The 20,243-nt window shown below is 48.6% G+C and overlaps 1 protein-coding gene across 3 annotated transcripts in view; it reads left to right on the top strand.

The window, feature by feature from the left end:
- Positions 1-5,169, top strand: part of FAM78B (family with sequence similarity 78 member B) — an 88,311-nt gene extending 83,142 nt beyond the window's left edge. For all 3 annotated transcript variants that reach the window (XM_072814768.1, XM_072814769.1, XM_072814770.1), the window contains exon 3: positions 2,042-5,169. The gene's annotated coding sequence lies outside the window, so the exon portion shown is untranslated. The remainder of the gene's footprint in view (positions 1-2,041) is intronic.
- The last annotated feature ends 15,074 nt before the right edge of the window (positions 5,170-20,243 follow it).

Below are 20,243 nucleotides of genomic sequence, written 5' to 3'. Positions count from 1 at the left end.
AAGGGCCCTGCATATGCATATCAGATGAACAGGGACTGAGGAGCTACACCACTTAGCTGTTCGTGGGCAGTGCACACACGCACACACACAGACACACACACACACACACACACACACACACACGCCTCAGGGACTGAGGCTCATCTGCTGTCTCACCTGAAGAATTTCATGGGTCTTCTGAAAACAGCAAAAAAAAAAAAAAACACCTGCTCCTCAGAGTCACTCACAAAATCAAAGGGAAATGCCTTCCTTCTCTGGGCACATTCATCAGAAAGGAAGTAGGGCCTTTGTTGCGAGAGAATAAGCAGCTCTAAACTCAGCTGGATTCCAGACTTTTTGCAGGACAGATCTTGTCTTTTCCTCTTCAGGAAAGCAGTAGGCACGTCCTAAGCCAGCTCCCTCTTTCAAATGCTCAGGGTGGTGGCAGGAACCAGGAGACCGGAGGCCCCCCTCCCCGAGCCTGCTTTAGAATTGGCATTATTATGCAGGTCTCTTGTGCAAGAGGTCTCTTCACTTCTCCATCTGTGAAATGGGAGGTAGGCCTGTTCTCGGTGCCATAATCACCCCCTCAACGTTTCTAAGCTTGTAACAATGCACCGACAGAGCTGCCTTGGGGAAACAGAGAGACAGAACTCAAGCACGCAGTTCAAAGATTTCCTGTGCAAAAATTATGCTAACCCAAAGGCACCCCTAACTGTATAGTAAGTTTAATGCCATTAACAGAATATGATTATTATAATAATGAATATAGGGGTCCTATAAAGCAATCGTCATGATGATGTGACTTTTGCACACAGGCTTCTCTCCAGTATGGTCCATGAGCAACAGACAGATCTGGGCTTGTCCCAAGGCTTCTGCAGACATGTGCCCACACCGTGCCCCATCCTCCCCCATCAACCACCTTGTCTGTCATTCTGTGCCATGCAAGGTAACAAGGGCTCCCAGAGCCTGGCATCTTCAGTGCCTCTGACCACTCACTGCATGACAGGGAACAGACATTCGTTGACCCTGGAGCATGGCAGCTAATCCAGAGTATAGGGTGGATGGAGGAACCATTTCTGGAATGGCTTTTAGGCTATTAAGTCCCCATTTGTATGTATAATGAGGTTGTTTGCACACTGCAAACAACTGGAACAAGCTTATTTGATAATCTATGTAAGAATTTGAGATTTGTTTTCTTCCTGAAATTGAAACCACGCATAAAAATCTGAAAATGCAACGGTGTTCGTTTGTTAGCATAGAAACTTGTTCTGCCATAATGGCAGTGCACCCCCATGAGCAAAGCCAGTATCTTGAAAACCCAAAGGCACAAAATGAAAAAAAAAAAATGATCAGGGAAGAAGGAGGAGGATGCCTGGTGCTTGGGCTTTACCTCAGAGCACTCCTTCCGTCCTTCCATGCATTCAAAAATATTCTTTTCATTTGAAAGATTCAGTTTGCCCCCTTATTTAGGACCATAACTTTTACATAAAGCCATATATACAGATATCTATCCCCAGCACCCCCACAATGAAATAGGGGCAGCAAGTTTTTAAAAAGAAAAACTGACTGACAACTTCCCGTTGAGTAGTGTAGACCCACACTCAAGGAATCCTAGTGCAGTTGGAGTGTGCACACTTGCACAGGAAAGTGGGGTAAGCCACAGGGTTCTGGTCCATCAGCGATTGTTGCACATCTCCTTGTGTCTTCAGCTGCTGGGACACAAGGCTGTGGGGTGGGGGGTGGGCATCTGGAATTCCCACCTGTTTCTTAAGATCCCTTTAAGCCTTGCTGGTGGGTTACACCTATTGATGATCGGGGATCCCTTAATATTGTTAGTTTTGGTAATTTTTTTAAAGACCTGCATACATGCTATAGACCATCTTTGCAGAGAAATGCATATGTAAACAAGTCCCAGTAACTCTGCATAAAATGTCAGGGTCGTTGTCCCCTTGAAGTCTTTATGAAGCCCAGATTATAAACATCTGCTTCTAAGGAATGACATGCGTTGGCCACTGTCTTAATGCCCATTTTGTTTACATGTTTCCATGTCCACATACAGGTCACCTAGTAGGACAAGGCACGTCCAGCAAGCAGAACCACATGGCAGAGACTAAAGAGGAGGAAACGAGCCATGGCTGGTGGCTCTAGAAGCTGAAGACCTGGACAGCTGATTTCCCATTAAAACGAGTGCCATTATACCTGTCTCCTCACATCCTCCCATCCTGTGATGTGCACCCCCTCCTGCCCCACCATGTGTCACGCAGCACCCCCCATGGACTGGCTGGGCTGGCTGTTTGGCTCTCGGTGGGCTGCGCTGAAGTGGGAGCTATGCCTGCTGTAGCTTTTTGTGTGGAAAGATTGGGCCCATCCATCCAGATCTCAAGTCCATCCCCAACCCTCTAAGTGAAGCCGCCCAGGGAGAAGGAGCTGGTCAGCCTGGACTTGAGACACCTAAAATTGCCCAGCCTTGGTTCCCAAACTCTGCCTTCCCTTCCCTACACTTGTGGGTGGGAAACAGAGGGAATGCGTATCTATCCTTTACCTCCTTTCTCCACGTGGGTAGCCAGTGTTGATAGTTTCTCGCGATTTCTCTGATCCTTGGAGCCAGGGCCAGAGCAGTCCCACTTCTCCAGCATGACCATACTAGGTGTCTTCAGGTGACCAAGGGCAAAGTGTATGTCAGCAGGATCAGTGGGGTGAGGGGAGAGCCACCCTAAGAGGGCAAAAATGGTGTGTAATGTTTTATTTTGGTTTATTGATTGGCTTGCTCACCAGTTGATTCATTTATGAAATATGTATTTATTATACAGCAGAAAACCCACTCCCACCTTTGAGGCACCCAGCCCCAGAATTTATCTTCTTGGCCCCAAAGAGCACAGTGAGTTACTCCTCTCTGAAGCCACAGAAAACAGAGGGTGGAAATTCCCTCTGTGCCCAAATACTTCCACCCCAATCAGATTTTCAGCCAGAAATGGGGTTAGAAACCACCAGCTACAGTGAGGGGATAAAGCCACACAAATCAGCAGAGGTTCAACTGCCCAAATGGAAGCTTCCAGCATCCGGCCCTCCCTTCCCCCTCCCAGCAGCACCCCCTCCACCTCCCCTCCTGCTCTGTGTGCTGGTGGGGCAGGGGCAGGGAGGGGGGCGCGGCGGGCAGTCAGCTACAGCCTGGCCACCGCAGAACCAGACTTCTCCTTCTGCTCTGGTACCGCCTTCTGAAGGCTACATGCACATTAGACACCCGAGGAGCTTAAAAACCATCCAGACCCAGTACCTGCCCCCCTTAGCTCATTACAGCAGAATCCGGGGATAGAGCCTGGGCACTGGTGTTTTTAAAAGTACCCTGGATGATCCTAATGTGAGACTAGGGTTGAGAAGCACTTCTAGTGGTTTTTCCCTTCGTCCTGCCCACCCATCCACCCACCCACATCCTTTATCCTCTCTACTTCCTGAGCTTTCTGCCAAGAATGGGAGAAGCCACTGGGGAATGAGAACTCTCTTCCCATTTCTCCAGCTCCTCCTCCTCACTGAACCTTACCCATCAGGTCAACCAACCTGAGCAGATCCCTGGAGAGTTGGCAGGTCCCACCATTTGCACCCTGAGGCTGATGTCTGCACCCAGCCCAGGGGCTCTCAAATGGTGTCCAGCTTTTCTAGCAACAGAAACCTACTCCTTGCCAGATGCTCTCTGCATCTGCCCTAGACTCCCCAACTCCAAAGGTTTAAAGGGCACTTGGTGACATTTATGTCTCCAAATCCCAATCCTGATGGGAAGGCCCAGGCTGAGTCTTGATAACCCAAGCCTTGGCTATTTCTGCAGAGCCACCTGAATTGAATGGGGGTCGACTGGGAACAGAAGGAGTCTCATTGCCCCAAGCCAGTTCTTTTCCCAACAATTGCACAGCATCCAAATCCCAAATGGCTGAGAAGAGACATCTCCCCCTTTACACTTATGAGAGCTCCAGAGCTGAGTGTGAGCAAACACGTGTGTGAATGTGTGTATGTGTGTGGTGTCCATATGCTGCATACAAACCACCGAGATCCATAGAGATGTACCATGTTTATAATGGGGCCTGGTGAATTCCATATTAGATATACACACAAGAAGGTTATAATATACACAAACTGTCAAACACACAAGAGGTTTTTTTAGTATTTGACTTCCCTCATCTGAGTAATTTCCTGGGGCAAGTGCTAGTTCACACACACCTCTGCTGCCAGCCTGTCCCCTCCCGCATCCCATGCCACCAAGCCTTCTTTCCCCATTAGTTAGAATGTCCCTACCCCATGTCCCATCTCTCAGGGTCCTACTCTCTGATAGGTGACAGACGGTTCAGTCAGTGGGTGCTAAAGAGTTGAGTGTTACCCCTCCCAGGTGACATTTATGTTTTAATTGGGGCTACAGATAATGCCTTAATCCGAAGGAGTGGCTCTAATGGTGGGTATCTCAGGCACAGCCTTGGGCCAGTAAGGGAGATTATTTTTTATCGGGGAGCTTCTTAGGGCCTCCCCAAACCATACCTATCTCTAAGATCAAGCCTTCCTAAGTACATGAGCACAAGCAAGCACACTTACCTACATACACTTTCCAGGATTTTGAGACACCTCCCTTATATTGGCCTAAACTTTACAAATGAAAAAAAAAGAGAGAGAGAGAGAGAGAAGAAGATGAAAAAGAAAAGGAAGGAACAGCTAAATTAATTTAAACCTCACTGGGAAATGTAGCCTATTTTTCACTGGCCGCCAGCCATCTGGCCCACCCCACCCTGGTCCATTTACCTTCTGCTCCTTCTCTTTTCTGCTACCACCCCATCAGTTAATTTACTCAAAAGCATCCTCTCTGTACCCACCCCCACCTCTGACAAATATATTTCCTTCCTTCACTGTTTCCCATTTGGAATTGCGCTGTTTTTCGGTGTTGTCTGGACAAAGAACAGGTTAAAAGCATGAGCATGTGTGTATCGCTTGGAAGAAAGAGAAACCAGGTATTCTGCTGCAGTTTGGAAAAAAAAAAAGCCACTGGAGGAAGAGACGAAAGCTGGCTCTGCAGAGTGCCTTAAAAATGACTTTAATTAGGAAATTCTGAGTCGTCAGTCTTTGGATGTTACATAAACTCAAACAGATGTTGCATTTCACTTCTCTGGGATTAAAAAAAGTTAAATACAGTATGTATTCAACAACAACAAAGTATCTTTTCTCTTTAATTCCGTCATTAAAGATGCAGTGGCTGGTTTCCTAAAAAGCCTGGGGGAGGCTCCAGAGCAAGCATCTCGGGGACGTACAGAGGGCACATGCAAGGATCCTGCCCACTAAGGACAAGGCCAACTTAGCGCTGCAAAACTGGGGAAAGGAGAACATTCTAGAAACACAGAGGGCAAACCTTACCCTTCACCCACTCCCCATCACTCCTCCTCTCCAGAGCACCCTTTGGCCAGTTTCTGCTTTGCTTCCGCTAAATGATATCCCTGTAGCTCAACACTTGCCACTTAGGATTCTACTAAAACAAGATCATGTGAAGAGTCTGCATACTCGAAGGTAGTTAAGGCTTCTGGGGTATTGCCTGCTCTCCCTCAAGGTGCATTTTTTTTTTCAAAAAGGATTTTCTTTTTTAAGGTTTTATCCATTCATTCATGACAGACACAGAGAGAGGGCCAGACACACAGGCAGAGGGAGAAGCAGGCTCCCTGTGGGGATCACGCCCTGGGCAGAAGGCAGATGTTCAACCACTGAGCCACCCAGGCATCCCACATATTTTAATGGTCAGTTCTTAGCAACGGTGGGCAGCGTAGTTGGGATGGAGATCTTGACGTGCACGTGGATTCTGAACACTCTGCGGGTGGGAAGGAAGTGAGGGACACAGCTGTCCAGCCCTGGCCCTCCCCCAGCCCCCCTGCCTCTCTCGCCTCCTCCTCACCCCACTTTCCAGCCTGAAGGAGCACCTGGCTGGCAAGCGCAGGGTGTCAGCCGGCCACAGCTGTTCTCTCTCCTGGACCTTTTATTCAGAGCCATCATGGCTATTTGCCACAAGCTCTCCTGCCACTCTTCTGAGAGGTCAGCAGTTTTAAGAAGGCTGGAGTTAAAAATGCATATTCATTCTCTCTTTCTTTCTCGGACACGGACACACACACACACACACACACAGACCGTTCAAAAGAGGAAAATCAAGAAGGAGACTCAGATACTTAGAGTGGTTTCCACTATTGGAAAAAAAATATTTGTCTATCATGCAACTCATGGGGCAAGGAGGGTTCATTTGTCAACAGACGGATTTATAACAAGGACACCCCCCTCCCTTACCAAGTGAGCTGAGCAGCACATTCGTAATTCTATGGGCAGCAGCCTTACAGGCACATTTCAGAAAAGGGATTCCTCTAGCTTATCCATTAAAAAGCATCATCTGAGGTACACACTGTTGTGGCAATTGGCACATTTTTCCTAATTAATTTAAGAAATTAACAATGTGCTGGTGATGGCTGAACATGTGTGTGTACATGTAAAAAGCTCAAGTGGATGAATGAGGGTTGGGAACATAGTGACAGTTAAAGCAAACTTGAAAATAAGTGGCATTTCTTTCTCACTAAAAGGAACCATAAAATTCTATGTTAAACTCTGTGATGGTTTGGAAAAGGAAACAATGATGTATGTGATTTAAAAAAAATATATATATATATACACACACACACACTCTTAAAGAAGAAATGTGGGGGAACAAATACAGAATATTCAAATCGAAACTACATATTTATTGTTACCTACATGAAAAAATGGAACAACCTGCCTTATCAACTTAGGGGAAAAATATGGTCACATTTCTTTTATTTTTCAAATTAATTACATGAATTTTCCTAAGAAGTCCCTGTTAGCAGAGAGTATGATAGTCCCTTTTGAGGTCCCACAGCCCACCCACCCCCAATTCGTCAGGAACCCTGTGTCCTGAACCCATCCCAAAGAGAGCTGAAACACCAGACAGAAAGAACAGGGTCATATTAATCCATTCCCGCAGAGGATGCCAATTCCCTGCTGCCAGGACGCCCAGGACACAAGCTGTTACCTTGGTACAGCCTTGGACACCATACTTTGCTCAGTCACTGTTCTCAATGAACAGCGATGCCAACGGTGCTGGGACTGGAAGCCTTTCTAAAATCCATCCCATGTTGTGCTGACACCACCTTCAACAAATTTCTAAACCTCTATGTTACACTCAGTTTAACAACCTACAACCCTGTCCTCTCCAGGTCAGTGACCTTACCATGCTTCCTGCTCTAAGCCCAGGTGTGGGTCCCCTGGAGTGCCCCACAGGCATCCCTGCGGAGAGGAATTTGCTCTCATTCCCTGTCTTACAGAAAGGCCCTGGTTCCTCTGCTGTGCTCCCTCCCTGAAGCGCCCATGTGCATAACTAAGGAGACCACTGGAGAGATCTGCAGAGCAGGAGATGTATTATTTCATGTACCAGACACTATTCTAGATGCCGAGCATTTCTCAGGACCACACAAACACCCATCCCTTCTGGAACTGCCATTGTAGTGGAGGGAGAGATAGACAATGGACATAATGAATAAGGAAATGATACGTTATGTGGCAAGAGGGTCAATGGGAGGGGAAAGGGTTCAGGAAGATCAGCTTCCAGGTGCTTTTTGGTCTGGGCCATATATGAAGAAGCAGCTGTCGATTGCATTTACTAATAATGACAATAGTAATTATGGCCTCTCCCATTTAACCTCTGCATCAGGAGGCGTCCTGGGCCATGGAAGGCTTGAGATCTACACTTCACACATTCCAAGGCAGTCTCAGGTTGATTGTCTCCTATCTTAAGCAATGCATGAAGCCTTCGTTTACTGCTGCTTAGAAAGGTGAAGTGACCCCAAGAGCCACATGGCTGCTAAGTGTCACAGTGAGGACTCTAAGGACGCCCTTGTGACTCCATTGTATAATTTTCCTGATGCACTTGTAAAGAGCACAAGACATGAAGCCAGAAGATCCAAAACTGAGACCCAGCATTGCCTCTTACTAGGTGTATGAAACCTCAAAAAGTTCCCTGCAAACAGAAGATGTGACTGGATGTGAAATTACACTATAAATCAAGAGGCATGGTACCAATGACGCTTTTGGGCAACTCTGCAGGCTGCCTCAACACTCCATTTAGCTACTATCTGTGTGATTCATTAAGTAAATAAATATAATTAAAAGGAGTTATTTTTATAGCATTCTGCACACAACTCCCAAAGCAATCTTTACTCAAGTTGGAAAAATTAAAACAGTATATATTTTCTGTCTGTAAACTAATTATCTGATTCCAATTGGATTCAAAGCAAGCCCACTTGAAGGTATTCTAGAAAGCACACAGATGACCGCACTACATGAGTTAAAGAAGCCCTGGGACGTGGTCTGTGTCCGGAGCTTCTGAGCACTGTGTGTGGAGAAAAGGACATTTGTGTGACGGATACCAGGGCTGTGGGTGTGGCCATGAACAACCAGTTGGATTTATTGTCCCATTCAGGCCTCTGGTCTCCCTCTGTTGCGCCGGCCGTTGGAGAATGCCCACCATGGAGCAGAAAGAAAGTGTCACACTGGCCTGAAAGGTAGCTGGTACTGAGCCCATCAGTCTAAGATAGGAAGGAAGACTGAATTCAGCTTCTGGGAAAGCTTAGAAGATAAAAACTAAGGGCAGGAAGCTGCCATGCACTGAGTGGGTCCTCCAACATGTGTAGGTTGAAGGGTTAATCCCCAAAGTTGATGGTATTTGGAGACTGGGAGGTAATGAGGTTTGGGGGTATTTTAGTCTTGGGGAGGTGATCAGGTTTGGATGAGGTCATGGGAAAGGAGCCTCCTTGACAGCAAGATGCCCTTATAAAGGGATGAAAAGACCCCACCTCACTCCTTTGCATGTGCTCTCTTGCACGGGCTCGCTCTCTCTCTCTCTCTCTCTCTCTCTCTCCCTCTTTCTCCTCCATGGGAGGAAACCAGGAAGGACTCCCTCACTAGAACCTCACCATGCTGCCACACTGATCTTGAACTCCCAGCCTCCAGACTGAGAAATAGACCGTTGTTGGTTAAGCAATCCAATGTATGGTGTTCTTACAGCCGTCCAAACGGGGAAGGCAAGAGGCACATTCTCTTCTGAAATGGTTCGTGGAGTCGCCAGATGTTGCCTGCCCTTCCCTTCCCACGGGCTGGGTGAGAGACTTTAGAACAACAAGGGAAGACTGTAAGTAGCCTCTTCACCTGTCCTCCCAGCTTGGAGGAGGCACAGAAGTGTCCTTTCCCTGCTTCTGTGGCTCCTCGCCATCAAGTTGCCAAGGGAAGCTGGACAAAACCACCCAAAACACAAAGACACTTGATAAGCCCAGGGTCATGATGAAGGACACGAGCAAGTCTCATTTCTGTTGGGAAGGGTAGTGAATGAACACAACAGAAGGTGGAACCAATCCCAGAATAAGCAGGAAGCATGTGGGAGATGCTAGAATCATGATGCCCATAGCCCGACAAAGACACAAAATAGTTTAAATAGAATCTATCCGCATAGTTCTGGAATTTGTCTGTGTCTCCACCCAGCAGCATCTTCTGAGGCGGAGCAATTGTTCACTCTAGAGAGATTATCTACATTGAGGATGATGGGAACCAATTATGTTCCTATCACTGAGGAAAGACAGAGAGAAATGGGCTCCAACCGGAGCTGCAGGGACCTTTTGCTAAGATTCTGAGAGAGTGAAAAATGGTCTTTGGTGGGGAACCAGTTCTTCCCTTCCTAACACCCCTCTCCCACGCCATATAGAGAGGACCATACGGCAGCAGCGAACACAGCAGGCTGGCAAGTTTGTCCCCAGGCATTTCTGAGTTGACTTGGGCTATTTCTTCTGAATTCCAACGTATTAAACTGATATCTATAAAGACAAATCCCCCAAATCCCACACCCACGATCAGTGCCCCTTAGTAGGATATAGAGCTTGGGAATGGGGGGGGGGGGCTCTGGGATGCTGAGTCGCTCAGTAACCACACAGCCTGGGGTCCCAGGGGCAGGGAGGCTACCACCAAAGCTGTGGGAGAAACAGCAACAAAGCTGACCAGGGACCCCAAGTCCATACTGCCTCCTTCCCCTCTAGGGACGGCTCTCCCTACTGGGTCCTCTCTGAAAGAAGACAGAGGCCGGAGTCAAGGGATCAGGGGCTTGGAAACCAAGCAGAGGAGTTTCCCAGCGATTTCTCCAGCAGTCTGCAACCACCATGCAACACCCCCCAGCGGAGGTGCAAGAGGAACCTCCCTTCGGTCCAATTACTCAGTCCGCAGAAATACCCATTTCTTCGCTACTTATTCAACAAACATGTCGGGCACACCTGCTCTGTGCCAGGCACCGTTTAGGGTGTGGGAGACCCAGTAGTGAACCAGGCAGGCAAAACTCTGCCTTCCGGAGCTTACATTCTAGTTGGTGGCTGGGGAGTGATAGATGATAAAATCAGCAGGCAAAACAGAGGCTATGTTCGTGATAAACGCTCTGGAGGAGAATATGGCAGGAAAGGAAAATAAAGATTGATGGGTTTAAAAGAGGATGGTCAGGGAAGGTCCACGGAGAAGGTAGCATTTAAATATAGGCTTGAAAAAAAATAAACATAGGCTTGAAAGAAATGGGTGTCAGGGGGAAACCTAGAGAAGTTGCTTATTAGGAAGAGGAAACCAGCAGTGAAAAGGCCCTGAGGCTGGAGCCGGGTGTGGACATGATTGAGGAACTACAGAAGCCCAGTGGGGTTAGAGTGGAATGAGCCTTGTCTTTCACATCCAGCTTGCCAGGAGCTCATTTGAGCGCCCTACGGAGTCTGAACTGGCCCTGTCCACTGGTCTTCATCAGAGGTGAGCATGTCCTGGCTGGGTAGCCAATTTCCCCGTGGAAATTCTTCAGTAGTTCGCAGGTCTTTGACGGAGGTGAGTTCGTACTGGGAAAAAGAAGGAAGGAAATAATAAGGAGAAGCAGGTATAGGACACATGGGGTCATGGAAAGACCATGGACGTCTAACCAGGGCTATGAACAGGTCATGCTATTTCCTTGGCAGCTCTGTACCAACTGCCCCTGTGCGAATGCCCATCCTCCCCTGCCCCCTCTCCTGCACCTGCTCAGTCATCCTAGCTACTGGCATGCACCCCTATGCTCACATTGGGTGCTCTGCAGTTGGCCTACTGTGAGTTTCTTTTTTTTTTAATTTTTTTTTTTATGACAGTTACAGAGAGAGAGAGAGGCAGAGACACAGGCAGAGGGAGAAGCAGGCTCCATGCACTGGGAGCCCGATGCGGGACTCGATCCCGGGTCTCCAGGATCGCGCCCTGGGCCAAAGGCAGGCGCCAAACCCCTGCGCCACCCAGGGATCCCCTACTGTGAGTTTCTTGAGGTCAGGAGCAATACCATAATCCCAGGACCTCAGAAGAGATGGTCCCTGGGTGGATGAATATGAGATTCTAGGATCTTTGCTTTCCTTAGAACCAAGGGCTCTGAGGGCAGTTACTGCAGCCTCATGGAGGGAGCATCTACACTGGAGCAAAACAGTTCCTGTGCAGAGAAACTCTCCTATTGCATCTGTGAGCTGGCATACGGGCCTGCATGAGGGGAACCAGTCAGTCCCACTCCCCATCAGCGGGGGCCTGGAGATCCCTGGGGTGAGGGCTGAGTCTCCCCAGAGCTGGAGTTCCTGAACACAGCCCAGCTCCCAGTCTTCATGAGGCCCCAGAGGGAGTCACATGGCTTGGCCCTTCCCTGGTGGGGACAGGATCAAGCATTTGGGGGCTGCAGGGGGTCCCATGACTGGTGCCAAGTGCGTAACCCAAGCAGGACTCTACATCAATGCCATTTTTAGGGGCCCAGAGGGAAAGAGGTAATTGTCACTGGCTTTGCTTGCCTATCTTTGCCAAAGTGAGACTTTAGCCATGGCATTTGCTGCTTCAAGAGCTCAGGGTTTACTCATGAATCACCATGAGTTTACCCCCATCACCACAGGCTGCTTCACAGGAGCCCATTGATTACCAGTGCAGGTCACGATGCAGAGAGAAGGGGCGGTGGCCAGGGTGCAGGTGCAGCCACAGCTTCCCGCCAGCCCACTCCCACGAGGCGCTTGCTGTTCACACCTCACGCCCCGGCTCCGGCCTCACGGCCACCGTGCACAAACACACCAGCGGCCGGTCACGGTGCCAGCGAGGCAGATGTATCTGTCTGGGGCACCGGGGTTTGAGGAAACAAATCCTTTGTAGAACAAATGTGGAGAACACTTATTCATGTGTTAAGACATTTCAAATCATGTTTTCTTCAAAACTGGCTCCCAGACAAGCAAAGCTGCATAGAAAATCTTGGAAGTCGAGATGAGTTAAGCCTAAGAGGGAAGTAAGGGGAATCCAAAACACAGCCGTCTCAACAGAGAGCGAAACTTGATCATCTCTAGGGTGCCAATGTGGCCTTCAGCTCAGGTCATGATCCTAGGGTCCTGGGATCGAGACCCGAGTTGGGCTCCCCTGCTTCTCCCTCTTCCTCTGCCCCTCCTCCTGCTCATGCTTGCTCGTTTAGTCTCTCAAATAATAAATAAAAGCAAAAACAAAAAAACAACCAAAAAAACCCATGATCATCTCATGGGAGAAGGAACAAAGAAGAGGCAGAGAAGGAACCAAGAAGAAGTGAAGAAGGGAATCTATTTTTGCATAATATCCTTTAACCATATTTGATTTGTTTGTGTGCATAATCTCTTCAAAAAGTTTTTTCCTCATCATATTTAATATATATAGACCTTCCCACATTTTGCACTGATAGTCACCCCATTGCTATGTATTTCCTTTTCAAGAAGCATTGAAAAATATACTTATCAGACTTATCAAGTGCCGAGCGCCGAGACACCCCTTATTCCGCCTTCACAACAACCCTGCCAAGTCATGGCATGATGCTCTACATGATGAAGTTGGGGCTCACTGGCACTGAGGACATGGTACCCCAGAGCACATGGTAAGTGGGAGCTCGATGCTGCGCTCCCAGCCACCTGACAGCAGGGGTGGGCTAGGCTACCAGCTTGCCTGCTATATGCATCCCGAAGAATGGCCGAGAAGGCTATGGAGCATAGGTGCTCCGTTGAATGCTGGCTGAGAGGCAAGATGAGGAAATGGACGATCTCCTCCCGCCTCTGACCTGAAAATAGTTCTGGTTGTCTCCCAGACTGTGTGGACAAGACAGCAACTAGCTATTCTCACCTCCAATGAGCTCCTTGGTGCTCAAGTCTCTCTCTCTCTCTCTCTCTCTCTCTCTCTTCTGCAAAAAAACTTTATCATTTCCATTTGGAGAGGGCTCCAAGGCAGTTAAACAGCTGCCTAGTGGCTGCAAAGAGAGGCTCAGGCACAAGCCCTGGTACCAGAAGGGTGCCAGAGCGGCCCCTCATAGCTTGGTTTTGACTCAGATCATGGTCTCAGGGTGGTGAGATCGAGCCCCGGGTCCGGCCCTATGCTCAACACAAAGTCTGCTTGAGATTCTCTCTCCTTCTCCTTCTGCCCCTCCCACTCATGGTCTCTCTCTCTCTCTCAAATAAATAAATCATTAAAAAAAGAAGAAGTAAGGCCTTTGGGAGGTAATTAGGTCACAAGGATCACAAGGGTGGAGCCTCATGAGTGGAATGTGTCCTCTTATGAAAGAGGCCCCACAGAGCTCCTTGGACCCTTCCACTCTGGGGGACATGGCAAGATGGCTGTTCCTGATGGCAGGAATCAGCCCTTATCAGACTCCAAATCTACCAGCACCCTGATCTTGGACTTTCCAGCCTCCTATGAGAAAAGAATACTGTCATTTATAAGCCACCCAGCCTATGGTAATTTGTTAGAGCAACCCAAGCAGACTGAGACACCCCCCTAAAAAAATGCCTATTCCCTACCCCCAGTGGGCAAAGCCATGACTTCCTTTTGCATGAGGCTTTGATCCTATTACAATACACTGGCCCCTGGAAGGGCAGCCTGGGGTAGTGGTGAAGGAGCCCCATCCCCACCTCCCCTAGGGCTGCTGTATGCTGTACACTACACGACTCTAAGGGTGCCGTTTATATTAGAATCCTCAGGGATTTTTTATATTTTTGTGACAGTTTTCTGGCAGATAGCAGGCAAATGTCTAGGACTAGTGTCACCACCACCACCACCAGGACAGATCCCACTTTATCCAGACCACCTCACTGCCTTGACTCACTGGAAGGGGAGCAGGTATCGTGAACCTTGTCTGCCCTGGTCTACTTCTTTCCACCAGGGCTTGTGCTCCCTCATGGTTGTTGTGAGCACACACATGCGCACACGGCGGGGGTGGGGGGCAGAGGGAGACAGAGAATCTCAAGCAGGCTCCATGCCCAGTGGAGCCCAACGCAGAGCTCGATCCCATGACCCTAAGATCATGACCTGAGCTGAAATCAGAAGTCAGACGCTTAACCGACTGAGATACCCAGGCGTCCCTCTTTCTGCATCTTGATGGGACCAGTGTCCTACTCTTCACAGGAGACTAGCTCGGGGACTCCAGCCCAGTCACAGGAAGGGGAGAAGGGGTCGGGGAGAGCAGTCAGATCCAAGGGAGCTCACACTGTCTCCTCGTTGACCACCATAGTCTCTGGCTGTCAAGGCGCTCCCACTCCCCAGCCTGAATGCCTTCAGCTGCTTCTGCAATGTCCCCAGTGTCCCTGGCTCTTCTCATCACCACCAGACTTGGATCCATGGTTGGATGACCGCAGTTGTCCACTCAGACAGGGCTGAGGCTCTGAAGGGCTCTGCCCTCACCTGTTACAACTCTCTCTACTCTTCCAATGGGCTCTCTCAGCAAACTTGGGACATGGCCCAAGACCTAAATCAAAGACATTGGTAGGGTCCCCACATTCCCACCCCAAAACTGTCCCACCTCCAATCAATCCATCCCAGGACAGATCCAAAGCACCTCTACTCTCTGTTGTCCCAGGGTGAATTCCCAGACCATCCAGGTCATCCTTGGGAAAGCTGGGGTCTCCTCTTCATCAGAACATCCAGTGTCTGGAAATTCATTACCAGCATCCTCTTCACCCATGAAGTGCTTTTCTCCTGATAAGGTTGGTTTGTTTAGTTTTACTTTAAAAAGGCCCTCCTCGACCCTCCCCTACTTTTTCCTATGTCTGTGTAGATAGCAACATAACCCAGGAAGTCCTTTGGACTTGCCTGGAGATAGGGTCCTTGGCAGGTGTCTAGACTCCCTAGGTAGGATATAAAGCCAAGCCCCACCTCCAACTCCTTCACTGGGGCTTCCCCCTTTGTTTCTCTCTCACACACACACCCCACCCTACCCCTCCAGGGAAAACAGAACATCTGTTTAGATGGGGCACATGCCTCCAGGGCACCTCTTCCTTCAGGCTTTGGGGGATTATTATTTACAATTCCTTAATGTCTGCTTTCCATGCCTGGCTTCCTAGGAAGCAATAAAATGGGAGACACACTTACACCTGCTCTAAATGTTCACCTTGCCATAAACAATGGCTCCCGGTGATTTAGGTCTCACCCTCTCAGTGGGCCAGGGCAGGGGTTCCCACAAGTCCTGTAATTATGCTTCTTGTTCCAAAGGGATCTGAGGCAGCCCTTTCCAACTGTCTAAAACAGCGTGGTATATTTATGTGTAAGCAAGCCAGCAAGCAAGCAAGGGCAAACCCACCAACCTGGGAGGGTCGAGGGCCCAAGTGTATGAATTAATCCCAGAGCCTGGCAGCACTCAGGGCAGGCAAGCCATCAATAAAACATCAAAGGCCGATGCCATTAGAGGAGGGAAAGCAGGATATTTTATTCATGACTGTATTTTGAAGGGGCTTGCTCATGACTCACAAATTATTCATGAGCTTCTTTCTATTTTTAAATGCAAATTACAAGGGTGTTTAAAGGGGCAGAAGAGCTACGCCCTCCCCCTAGTACCACTCTAGGCTATTTTGGGGAAAGACTGTCCCACTTCAGGCACAGAGCCACTTTCCTTTCTGGGTCCTGTCCCACAGGGCGGTCACAGTCATCACGGTTTCCCCCTGAGGGCCTCTCCCCGTCAACTGCTTCCCAGGCCCACCTTCTGCCACTCACTGTATCAACAGTTCCCTGCCGACCAGAACCAGAGGCCAGTCGCTGTGGCGGGGACCTCAGCGATCATCTCCTGCCATGTGGATGAACTGAAATATGATCTGGAGATGGATCCTAAATCTCCCAGGGTACACACTCCTGGGCTTCCCTGACTTTCAGAATCACAGCTTCTGGAATGGGGTCTAGGGACCTTCATTCTAAGTTCCCCCAAGTGATTTTTACACAGAGTGCAGTTTAAGGAGCGCTAAGCTAGGCCAGAGGTTGTCAGACTTCAGCATACAATTTGTTAAAACACAGGTGGCTGAGCCCCACCCTCAGAGTTTCTGATCCAGTTACACTCAAGGGAGGTCTGAGAATCTATATTTCAACCAGTCCCCAGGTGACACTAATGGAGTCTGAGAACTCCACTTTGAGAAAAGTGATCTCCTGAAGATTATTTAAAACATGCATCTGGGTAAGACCCAGAAGGTCTCCCAGCAGCCAGGTCTATAGGCCATGTAGACCACCAGGAAGCCAGGAAGACTTGTCAGAACGTGGCCACAGTAGTGACATAATTTAAATATCATGACAGTTTTAAGAAAAATGTGCAAAGTCCTTTTCTTCAATCCACATTTATTGCAGAGGCATCTGCTTGATAGAGCACCCTGCCTGCATTTCTTGATCCAACAAACACCAATTAAGCACTTAATATGTATGCGCTGGGGATGAAAAAACACAGAGTTCCTGACCTCAAAGAAGCAAGAGTACATAGGTTCAAAAACAAACAGTTCTGGGCAATGGTGGCATTTATGGGAACTCCAAAAGAGACACATAACACAGCCTGGGCTGGGGGGAAGGGGTCCCAAGGGAGAGGCAGCACTGGAGCTGAGTCTAGATGGACATAAGGAGTCAGCCCTGGGAGGAGTGAAAAGGAGGGAAGATCAGCTTAAGCAAAGGAACAAAGGTGAGAAAGTATCGGAGCGTGGCAGGTCCAGGAGCATGGCAGGTATGCTTCTTGGGTCTTTAGTCTATGGTGCTATCATCTTTGGCACTTAGAGTGATTTATCCAGACCCTGGAGAGGGTATGATGGGAAGCAAGGAGGTGGCAGGAGTTGGAAGTGGAGAAGTTCCTCAGCATCTGTGAGATGGGCCAAAAAGAAGATGGTGGAGCTGTAAGCCTATGACACTTCAAGAACATGACCTTGAGCATCAGTCTCCAGAGGATCACTGCTCAGGTTGGGAGGGAGTGAGGACTGGGGCTAGCAAGGCTTCTGTAGAGACTTTGCCGCTGGCCTCAAAGAAGCTGGGATCCCTGATTGGCCCTTAGGAGAAAGTCCTACAGATTCACCCACACAATGGGCTTCTTCCACTTTCTGCCTCCCAACATCCAAATTAAAGCTATCTTCTAAGTCCAGCTTAACCATGTCCTTAACCCAGAAGACCTCCCTGTCCCCTCATTTAAGTGTTTTCCCCCTCCTGTCATATGAACTCCTACAGCATTTGATCTGTGCCTCCCTCATAGCACATAAGACTCTCTTATGTGCTTGTCATTTCCTTGACTAGACCAAGATTCTTGAAAGCAAAGGCCATGTCTTATTCATTCATCAGATACATAGCACCTGGCATAATGTCTACCATGTAGTAGGGTCTCAAAAGATGTTGAATAGATGAAGGAATGAATTGAATGAGTAATTGAATGAAATTATTTCCCATGGTGGCCTCATTCCCAGAAAGCAGGCTAGCCACCATGTGGTTGGAATGAATATCCAGGAAAAGCGTACTGTTGATTACTGGGTGTTGCTCATTGACAGCCAGCCTCCGGAAGGAATGGGGCCCTTGCTGAACCTCCCACATGCCAAAGCCCTGAATGAAAAGTTCAAAGCTGTCCAGCCAGAGCTCCTGGTCCTTAACCAACAGGCTAGGGCTGCAGAGCCCCGGATCCATCAGAAGCCGAGAGATCACTTTGTGCATGCTCTGCAGATAATTAGCCGTGTGCACTGGGGACTGCAGGCACTTTGGGAAAATAATTACAACAGGTCAAGGGCTCAGCCAAAGCATAATCAAAATGAAATCATATGGACTGCTGAGGTCAGGAAAAGATGCTCTAGTCTTTGAAATCCCATCAGAGTAATTACAAAAGGAAGGTGGGAGTGAGGAAGAGAAAGGATGAGAGAAGAGGAGCAGAAGTAGGATTCCTGCCCCTGATTAGATTGGGGGGATTCTGGGTAGGTGTGGACCAGCCATCCAGAGAGCATTCCAGTTCTGCCTTCTTCCACAGCCGGGGGGTGGGGGGCATGCAGGGTTCTCCCCTGGTGCTTCCTTCTTCCTTCACACACACAAATGCCCACTCACTCTGGTCTCTCTCCTCCTTGAGGCCAGTCAGAAGGGATGACTTCAAGGGAGATTAGAACCGCAGTGCACTGCTTTGGATGCTGAGAATGGGGAACCACTCCAATAATTCGCTTGCGAAATCAGGCAGTTACTTCTTAAGCCATGACTATGTGCCCAGGCTCAGCAGGGCTAGCTAAAGATTAGTTAAGACTCCTCTCAGCCATCAACGGCTCATGCTTGGGTTGGGGGAGAAAACAAAGGCTCACGCAACAATCAGAGAAACATATGGCAAGCCACGAGGAACCAATAAGCCATGGGTGCGTTGGGGCACCCATGCCTGGGCAAGTGATGAGGCGATATATTGTGCACAGAGGATTTACAAACAGTAGATGGACGAAAAGAAGATCTGCTTGTTGCTATCATCATTGCTGTAACTCTAAACAATAGCTGTCATAAATTATTCCTCCCCAGAGGTAAAAATGGCTCCTACCCATATGCCACTGCTGTGAAGATGAAGATCCCTGAGCAAGAGGAAGTTAGCACGGGTTAGAGTTGTTTGGGAAGATTTCACAGAGGAGACAGGTCCAAGGGTGAACCCTGATGTGTGAGAAGAACTTGAAGAGTGAGGGGTCAGTGTAGGGAATCCAGACAAGATTCCACTTGTGTGTCTGCCACACTGAGAAGTATCCCCACCTTCCCTGACAAAGACTTCCTATTGGTAACCTGTCAGTGAATCAGCAGAGGAGCCCCCCCTGATTGAGGCTTGGTGCCCTGGACCTTGCCCTCTAACAGAGGAAGGAAGAGCAAGCAGGTATGTGTCTGTGGTATGTGCAAGGTATGGGCAAGACAAGTGGGGTGTACTAGAGAGCTTATATTGGAGTCCCAGGTCACTGAAATGAAAAGAGAAAGCATTTTTAAGAAATAGAAAATGGGGTCAGCAGCAGAGTTAACTTCCTGACATCTGCCAGAAAAAGCAACAGAAATTGAGCTATCAAGAGAATCTGGTCCTCCAAGCTTTGGGGTGAGGCTGCTGTTCTGAGGAGAACTCTACTACTTGAGGTTCAGAAGCAGTGTCACTTCTCAGCAGGGGGACCTGGGAGGAAGCTCCAAGTAATTGAAAGGCTGTCACGAAGGAGGGAGATGAGTCTAACTGTACAGCTCCAGAGGCAGAATTAGACTCAGTGGGTAGAAATTGTACAGAGGCAGATTTCAACCCCACATTAGCCTGATGTTTTCTTGCCATTAGACATGTCCCACAGTAGTGTACACTGCTTGAGAGGTGGTGAGCACCCAGTCACTGCGTGTGATCCAAAAGTGGCTGAGGAGCTGAGAGGCACCTGGGTTGCTCAATCAGTTAAGAGTGTGACTCTTGGTTTTGGCTCAGGTCATGATCTCAGGGCCATAAAATTGAGCCTCATGTCCGGCTCTACACTGGGCATGGAGCCTGCTTAAGATTCTCTCTCTCCCTCTGCCTCTGTCCCAGGTTGCACTGGCTCAACAACCTCTTACTAAAGGATTATAAGGTGCTCTGGGGAATATTTTGCAATGAGCATGGATCTTAGGGGCACCTCTTTAAGTCTGAAATTCTGTAATTATGAGTCTCCTCCTTGACCAAACTCTTGGGTTTCAATCATGCAACGCAATATCCAGACTCACCCGTCAAAGCCACTGTGGAAATATCAGTAACAATCCCCAGGGACACACCTTCCTGGTAGCCTACCAGAGTCCAGCCAGCCATCCCAAGAGAGAAAGCATCTCCACACCTCTCCAAAGTCAACTTCTCTACTTGTGCTCTGGACTTTGTGTGCACTGGAGCACCTTGGTCCTGAAATCATTCTCTCCCTTTCCTGCAAAACCAATTTTGCCCTCCCTACTTAAGGGAGCACACA

This window comes from Canis lupus, chromosome 38 (assembly GCF_048164855.1).
Source record: "Canis lupus baileyi chromosome 38, mCanLup2.hap1, whole genome shotgun sequence".
Lineage (NCBI taxonomy): Eukaryota > Metazoa > Chordata > Mammalia > Carnivora > Canidae > Canis > Canis lupus.
This window is presented reverse-complemented; position numbering and strand designations above follow the sequence as displayed.